Genomic DNA, 8,223 nt, shown 5'->3' on the forward strand with positions numbered 1-8,223 from the left:
CCTCTCACCCCGGCTTCATGCGGGAATGTTTGCCTGGCTGGGGACTGGAGTGGAAGCCATTCTCAGGATGAGATAAGAGAAGGTCACCAGCCATAGGAGGTGGCCGGGCGCCTCTGCTACAGACCCCTTCCTTGGTCTCAGACAGTCACTTAAGCCTCGGGGTCCCGGTCTGTGATGAGAATGCCCTCTTCCTACTCCACGGGGGAGGAGGACTCAACGAGGTCAGGCACGGGAAGGCTGCGCTTGGTGCCAACGTAACACGTGCTGCTGCGGATGCTGAAGCGAGGGTTGGGGGCCTGGCCGGGATAATAACTCTGAACCCTGACACGTAGGATCAATGCTGGTGATTAGATCCCCAGACCGCTGCCTGCGGACAAGCCCAAGGCCTAATGCTTGGGCCGGGGCGCAGGCACTCGCAGTTAGGGCCCCTCCACACTCAGGGAATGCTTTCCTGGAGCAGGAGAGAGGCCAGGGAAAGTGGAGAAGAGAAAACCCAGCACTTTCTCCTCTGTGCGCCCCGCTCCTCAGCTCCTGGAGGAACTGAGCTGCGTAATACAATGGGATTTAATAAAATGCCTTTAACTCCCAAAGTTTGTCTGCTGCCAGCTCCTTAATTAAATTGCCCAATGCCGCTCTGCAATGGCAGCACAAACTCCTGTGTTTAAAGAGCACGGTGTTGCCATGGCACCCCCGACAGACAGGGCCAGCGGGTGTGGAGGGGCATACAGATGAGGCGTGGGGGTGGCCCCTGCCCACAGTGTCCACCCCATACCCTGCGTGTACACACACACACACACACACACACACACTCACACACACACACACACTCACACACACACACACACACACACACACACACTCACACACAATCAGGCAGGCTCTGATTTCCTGGGAAAGGCTTTATCCTCACTAGGAATGCTGAGCCTGGACCTTGCAAAGGGAGACTCAGGGTGGCAATGGGGGCATTTGAGCAAAGCAGAGCTGGCCAACTGGTATGGCTGTGGCAGGTCCCAGGCCCAGCACTGGGCAGCACTCAGGACCCTGGGGGGCCTGGGGCAGCTGTGTGTCTCATCTCCCCAGCCCAGGCTCTGAGAGGAGCAGCCCCTCCCCAGGGGCACGACGCAAATACACTGTCTATGCCTGCCTCCACTGGGGAAGGGAGGGACACACTGGACCAGTCTGATTGGCTGGATGGAAGGAGTATGTGATTTCACACGTGGAGGGTGGAGGGCAGAGGATTGCACTTCTTTCTGGATTTTTCCTTCAGATGCAGTGGCTCTCAGTCCAGGCTTCCCATTAAAACCAGTTGGGGGATTTTTTCACCAACATTTTATGAAAATTTTCAAATATACAGCAAAGTTGAAAGAATTTTACAGTGAGCAACAATATGCCCACCATCTACCAGACCCTACCATTAACCTTTTCCTAGACTTGCGTTATCACATCTCTCCATCTGTCCCTCAATCCATCTTATTTTGGGTGCATTTCCAAGTAAATTGCCGACATCAGTACACGTCATTCTAAATTCTTCAATATGCATAACTATGGACTTTAATTTTGTTTTACAGGGTTGTTTTTTTTCTTTTGATATAAAATTTACATACAAAGAAATACTGAAGAGTTCATTGTGTGTTTTAAATGCCAAGTCCCCAGAGATTGGCTGAATTGGTCTGGAGAGGGACAAGGGCAGCGATTCTCATTTTTATCACCCCCAAGCAAAATGTGGAACTCCCCTGGCCACGCCCTTTAAGCCCCAGCCCCTCCCACCAGGTGCTCTCCGTGTATGCCGTCCACCTCCAAGTGCACGCTTTGTTTATTTACTGTGGCTCTTGGTGTCCAAGCACATCCATTGTTCTCGTGTTCGCATTATAGAGGGGGTCCTTGTGTCGTGTCTATTTCCCAACAGCAGAAACCATATCCGGTTGAGATGCCGTGCGTGTCGCAGCAATGAAGCCATATACACTTTATTTTGCTTATCAGAGTGCTTGTGAGGACTCGGACTGTGGAGTGGATGGAAAAGACAATGAAGCTAGTGGAGGGCATGCCGAGTTTTCGATGGCAGGGAGCACAGGGTCCTGGTGGTCACAGCTGAGGACAGCGGCAACAGTGGGTCTGGTGCTATTGATAGAGGTGATGGGCTGCAGGTGTGGTCACCAGGTGATGCGTTGTGCAGGTGGTCATCGTGGTGACACTGCTGACGTCACCCTCTGAGGGCGATGTGCAGGCAGATGCAGCCCACGCTCAGCCGCCCTGTTCCACTGCCAGGCCCGGCCCCAGGAAGGTTTATTTGGGATGAGCAGCCCTGGGAGCCACTGGACTTGGGATGCCAGCCTTCTGATGATCCATAGGGATTTTATTTGCTGCCTGTGTGGTTTCCTGTCCTTCCATACCGGGTACACTCGAGGGAGGACAGAGGAAAGTGGCCCCTCCCTTAACCCAGGCAACAGGGGACAGAGCGATGCAAAGCCAGTGCTTAACTGGTGTCCCTCTGAATTGTTCTGGGCTACTGGGCTAAGGAGGGAGGTCCAAGGATGAGGTTGGGCTGCTAAGAATTTTTTTTTTTTTGAGTATATAAATAAGCCCAGAGAATGATGCTGACCTCCAAGTGCACGCTTTGTTTATTTACTGTGGCTCTTGGTGTCCAAGCACATCCATTGTTCTCGTGTTCGCATTATAGAGGGGGTCCTTGTGTGGTGTCTATTTCCCAACAGCAGAAACCATATCCAGTTGAGATGCCGTGCGTGTCGCAGCAATGAAGCCGTATACACTTTATTTTGCTTATCCGGGTGCTTGTGAGGACGAGGACTGTGGAGTGGATGGAAAAGACAATGATGCTAGTGGAGGGCATTCCGAGTTTTCGATGGCAGCGAGCACGGGGTCACAGCTGAGGACAGCGGCAACAGTGGGTCTGGTGCTATTGATAGAGGTGATGGGCTGCAGGTGGGGTCACCAGGTGATGCGTTGTGCAGGTGGTCATCGTGGTGACACTGCTGACGTCACCCTCTGAGGGCGATGTGCAGGCAGGTGCTTATCCGCCCACTGATACCCACCTGGGAAAATGTTGGTTGTCACATGAACCGGAGGTTCGGTTTTCCCACCGGAGAACCCCAGGGTTGCAAGGCGCAGCTCCTTCCGAAATGCTGAGGCCACCCGAGAGCCTTCACCCCCAAAGCCTGGAAGAGGCGGACTGCGCGCTGCAGCCCACGCTCAGCCGCCCTGTTCCACTGCCAGGCCCGGCCCCAGGAAGGTTTATTTGGGATGAGCAGCCCTGGGAGCCACTGGACTTGGGATGCCAGCCTTCTGATGATCCATAGGGCTTTTATTTGCTGCCTGTGTGGTTTCCTGTCCTTCCATACCGGGTACAATCTTGAGGGAGGACAGAGGGGAAGTGGCCCCTTCCTTAACCCAGGCAACAGGGGACAGAGCGATGCAAAGCCAGTGCTTAACTGGCGTCCCTCTGAATTGTTCTGGGCTACTGGGCTAAGGAGGGAGGTCCAAGGATGAGGTTGGGCTGCTAAGAATTTTTTTTTTTTTGAGTATATAAATAAGCCCAGAGAATGATGCTGAAAAACACCTTTAAAATAACGTTGCCCAACCCTTTTGTTTTACAGATGAGAAAACCTGGGCCACGTGGGCAGCAAATAAAATCCCTGTTGAGAACAACAGTAAAATACCCTCGTGTACATATGTCTCTAATGATGCAAAGACACCCCACGCCTGTGGTCTGACTGGAGCTTAGACCAGCCCTGGGAGCTGCCGGGAGCTTCCTGCCCGTCTGACGATGGCTCCCGAGTCCCTTCCAGATTCTTCCCACTAGCAACGAGCCAGGTGATGTTTTGTAGCACGCGCAGCTCATCGTACATATTTCACACTCGTGCTCTCATGTATCTGTGCCGCATCTCTGTGCAAAAGACTTCTGTCCCCACTTCTCGGAGGAGAAAACGGAGGCTCCTGGAGGTTAAGCATCTTGCCCAGCTGGCACAGCTTCACTGTGCAGCGTGGAACTAGAACCCAGGATCCCTGTGTTCATGTCCTAGGGTTGCCATACACAAAGCACTACAGCCACGAGGCTTAAATACCGGAAATCCGTTGTCTCACAGCTCTGAGGTCAGAAGTCTGGAATCAGGGCGTCCATCAGACCGGGCTCCCTCTGAAAGCTGGAGGGGAGACTCCCTCCTGGCCACTCCCAGCTTCTAGGGGTGTCTCCCTTCAGCTTGCAGCTGCAGCCCTCCCGTCTCCGCCTCTGTCCCCACATGATTCTCCCGGTGCCTGTGTGTCTGCATCCAAACTTCCCTCCTTTTACACGGATGCCAGTCATTGGGTTAGGGCAGTGGTTCTCCACCTTCTGGCCCTTTAAATACAGTTCCTCATGTTGTGACCCAACCATAAAATGATTTTCGTTGCTACTTCATAACTGTAATGTTGCTACTGTTATGAATCGTAATGCAAATATCTGATATGCAGGATGGTCTTAGGCGACCCCTGTGAAAGGGTCGTTCGACCGCCAAAGGGGTCGCGACCCACAGGTTGAGAACCGCTGGGTTAGGGCCACCGCAATCCAGTATGATCTCATCTTAACTTGGTCCCATCTGCAAAGACCCCATTTCCAAATGAAGGTCACATTCACATGTACTGGGAGTTAGGGCTTCAATATATCTTCGGGGGGAGGAGGGGTCACAGGTCAACCATACCCTCCCTGACCCAAGCCAATGGCCTCCCACACGTGCAGTTTGCATCCTGTGCCCCATCCTGTCCATTTCCCCCTCCCCATCTCTCACCACCGAGGACGAGGCGTTCCCCTCTCCTGCAAGACAGGGAGCTGGGAGCACTTTTCATCTTCTGCTTCCCCAGTTACCAAGATGCTAAGGTAGAATCATGAAATACAGTTGGGCCTTTTGTCCTCTCTATTCCCAGACAGTAAAAATCATTAAGGCTTGCTCTTAATTAGTTTAATTTCGAGACTTCTCAATATTGATTTAACCTCCACTCCTTTGTACTTGCTGCAGGCACTGAATTATGCCTGTTATTGATCATGGATGGAAGCGTTTCCAGCCACCAGACTCGGGGGCGCTGGGAGCCACGGGTCCCCAAGCAGGCGGGGTTGGGGGGGCGGGGGGTGCTGGGCTCGGGAAGCGGGGACCAGCTCCGGGAGAGGGAGCCTCTAGGCCAGATTGGTACGGGCCTTCCCCCGAGGAAGGGCTGCTCGGCTTAGGCCAGGGGCCAGTCTCTTTCTCTTGGGTTGGCCCAGGCTCAGGGAGTTTGAATGAGAAGTCAGCTGGCAGTCGCCCAGTCCCATTCCAGGCCCGAGGAGAGCTGGGCAGGGGGCCCTGCAGGAGGGTGATGTGGGGTCAAGATTTAGAGCACAGGCTATGGCACCGGCCACCACCAAGCTGGAGTCCTGGCTCGACCAGCTGCACGTCCTTGAGCATCTCACACCTGTGACGTGGGCCAGTCACCCCATGTCAGTGTTGTTGTGAGCATTCCGTGCAGCCGCTCAGGGGAGGCCCCAGCCCAAGGCCTGGCTCCGTCCTCAGTCAGTGGCTACCATGGTCACTGCTGCTGTCCCACTGGGAAGAGAAGGCCTAGACTTGGCATCACACTCTATCTTCTAGCCCCGGCCCCATTACTCACTGGCTGTGTGATCTTGGGCAACTCATTTAATATCCTTTCCATTGAAATGGGAGTAATGGCACCTCCGACCTTGCAGGGCTGTTGCGAGAATCACATAGGATGGTGGATATGGAAGAATTTAGATTGCAAGGAGCATCCACTCCTGACGGATTATGAGCATTGATGGCTATAGTGGTCACTGCCCTACATGCGCCCTTTGGCGGCCCTCTGCCTGCACTACCGTGTCCAGACCGTTCAGCTCTGGCGCGCTGCTCCAGCCTCTTCCCCACATCAAGCACACGGGACCTCGGGGCAGCCACCTCGGAATTCACGCCCTGCGTTTTACCCAGGCTGCCTCCAATATACGCACGGTGCCTTCCGCCATCTGTGCGCCTGCTGACCTGCTGACTCAGGCACTTCCCTTGTGGTTTTTTTAAAACAGCTTCAGTGAACTTGTGAATTTGCATTCCATCGAATTCACCCATTTCTAGTGTGCAATTCAATGACATTGGGTAAAGTTGCTCTGATTTTTTTGCCCAACTTCCCACCTGAAGCAGAAGTGTGTTCTCTCCTCCCTTGTGCCCGTTGCCCTTGGTAAGTGCCTGTGACACCGGCTCCAATGCTGTGGAAGAGCGGTTTTTTATCTGTGCCTTCCTGCCTGCCCTCCCATAATCTTGTACCCCTACACCCACATCACACCAGCATCCAATCAGGGCTCGGTGAATGCTCATTGTGTGCACAGTGGAGGTGAGGGGGGGTTCTGGAAACTCTAGTCTTAACTGTCAGGATAATGATAAGAAGCTCATCATGTATATATACATATACACATACACATACACATACACATACACATACACATACACAATTCTAATCTCAGCTTGGCCATTATCTAGCCCAGCAGATCTCAAATGGGAGCAGCTGGAAGGTTTGGGCAAACCTGGGCCTGGCCCCTCCCTCAGAGAGTCTGAGTCGGGAGGGGGTTGGGTCCGAGAACCCGCATTTCTAACAAGTTTGCAGGTGATGCTGATGCCGGGGCCCAGGAACCACCGTTTTAGAACTGCCTGCCGCTCTGGCCCAGCCCTCTCATTACATGGGTGAGGAGCCAAGGCCTGGAGAAATGAGAGGACATGTTCCCAGTCGGTCCCGAAGCCCAGACTAAAACCCAGGCCTGTGTCCTGGCCTCTGCCTCCCCCTCTGGCTTCAGAGAAGCAGGCTGAGGGGTGCAGAAGGTGGACAGAGCTTCCCCTAGGCCTGGGCCCACCTGGGGAGGGGAGGTGGAGGAGGGGCTGCTGAGGGAGAGGTCAGCGGGATTGGAGAGGGGACCAAAGGCGGGGGACCAGGTGAAGGAGTGGCCAGGGCAGGCCTGCAGGAGGAGGTGAGGGATGACAGCCATTCTCCCCGCAGTTGGAGGCGGGGGAGGGGGGAAGAGGGTTGGGAGGGGCCGCTGCAGGCCTCAGCTGCAGCCATTCATCTCGCAGGCTGCCTGAGACAGCTGACAGAGGGAGCAGGCGCTGAGCCCGGCAGACACCAGGCTCCTTCCGCCAGCGATTTATCTCTGGGCTTCATCTGGCAAACCTGCTGATGAAACGAGTCTCCTTCTCTCTCCGCCTCATCAATTTTCATTCTCATTTCATTTTCCTTTTCCGTTAGAAGATGTTCAGCCTTTCTCCTTGTTTAACTGGCCTCCCCATTTGATCCACTGCCCATTCTCCTCAGCCATCCAGGCCCCCAAGCCTCTCCCCAACATCTCCCCCCAGCTCCACCCCCATGCCCTGGGGGTCCCTCCCTCTGTGCACAAATACTGGAGAGAGAAACCCAACGTACCCCCCCCCCCCCCCCCCCCCCCCCCCCCCTCAAACAAGACTGGAAGATCTATGGTGCTTCCCTTTAGTTCTGGAGCAGCTCACAGTCTGAGAGAAGAGATGAGCATCATACTGGACTGGATTCCTAGAGGATTCGGAAGGGGTGAGGGGCTGATTAATTGGTGATGGCTGTGGTCAGGGACAGCTTCCGAGAGGTGAGGTATAAACTGAGACTTCAGAGATGGGGAGACATTACACACATGAGAAAGGGAACTTCTAGGCAAGGGCCCTGCATGTGCAAAGGCACTGGGGCAGCAGAGTATTGCTTGCACCTCTCTGAAGGCTCCCCCTGCCCTTGCATCTAGCTCCTAGGAACCCACTGTGCCCAAAGGGATGTCCTGGGGCCCTGGCTTCCAGAGGGAGCCTTTTGCGAATGCTACCAGGTCTGCCCCACACCCCCACCTGATTCTAGAAAGAACAGGGGGGATTATAGGGAGGGAGGCTGGAGGGCTCATGGATCTGGGTGTGGCTGCCCCTCTGGCTTCTGACTGGCCAAGGTGGAATGCTGTCAAGCTGGGACACTTAGCTCTGCCGGAGGGACCTCTTCCCCTTCCAGTGTCTGTCTGGTGGTCTAGAAGCCAGGGATTGTGCCTCAGCAAACAGAGGAGGATGAAAGGGAAGGGGGCTCTACTGAGCTCCAGGCACTTTATGGACATCCCCCCGTGAGGCAGGAGCACCTGAGTGAGGATGTCCAAGGCCACAGAGCCAGCACCAGGATTCACACGGGAACCACTAGCCTAGCCCTCCCGGG

General features: G+C 54.6%; 1 protein-coding gene across 3 annotated transcripts in view; it reads left to right on the plus strand.

Moving 5' to 3' along the window:
- LRRN2 (leucine rich repeat neuronal 2) overlaps nt 1–8,223 on the plus strand; it is a 24,672-nt gene that overhangs the window by 3,124 nt on the left and 13,325 nt on the right. For 2 of the 3 annotated variants that reach the window (XM_014532577.1, XM_014532579.1), the window contains exon 2: nt 3,612–3,828. The gene's annotated coding sequence lies outside the window, so the exon portion shown is untranslated. Of the gene's footprint in view, nt 1–3,611; nt 3,829–7,457; nt 7,576–8,223 lie in introns of those variants that run through there. The other variant, XM_014532578.1, reaches the window with a different exon arrangement.

The sequence above is a fragment of the Myotis brandtii genome, unplaced genomic scaffold (assembly GCF_000412655.1).
Source record: "Myotis brandtii unplaced genomic scaffold, ASM41265v1 scaffold898, whole genome shotgun sequence".
Taxonomy (NCBI): domain Eukaryota; kingdom Metazoa; phylum Chordata; class Mammalia; order Chiroptera; family Vespertilionidae; genus Myotis; species Myotis brandtii.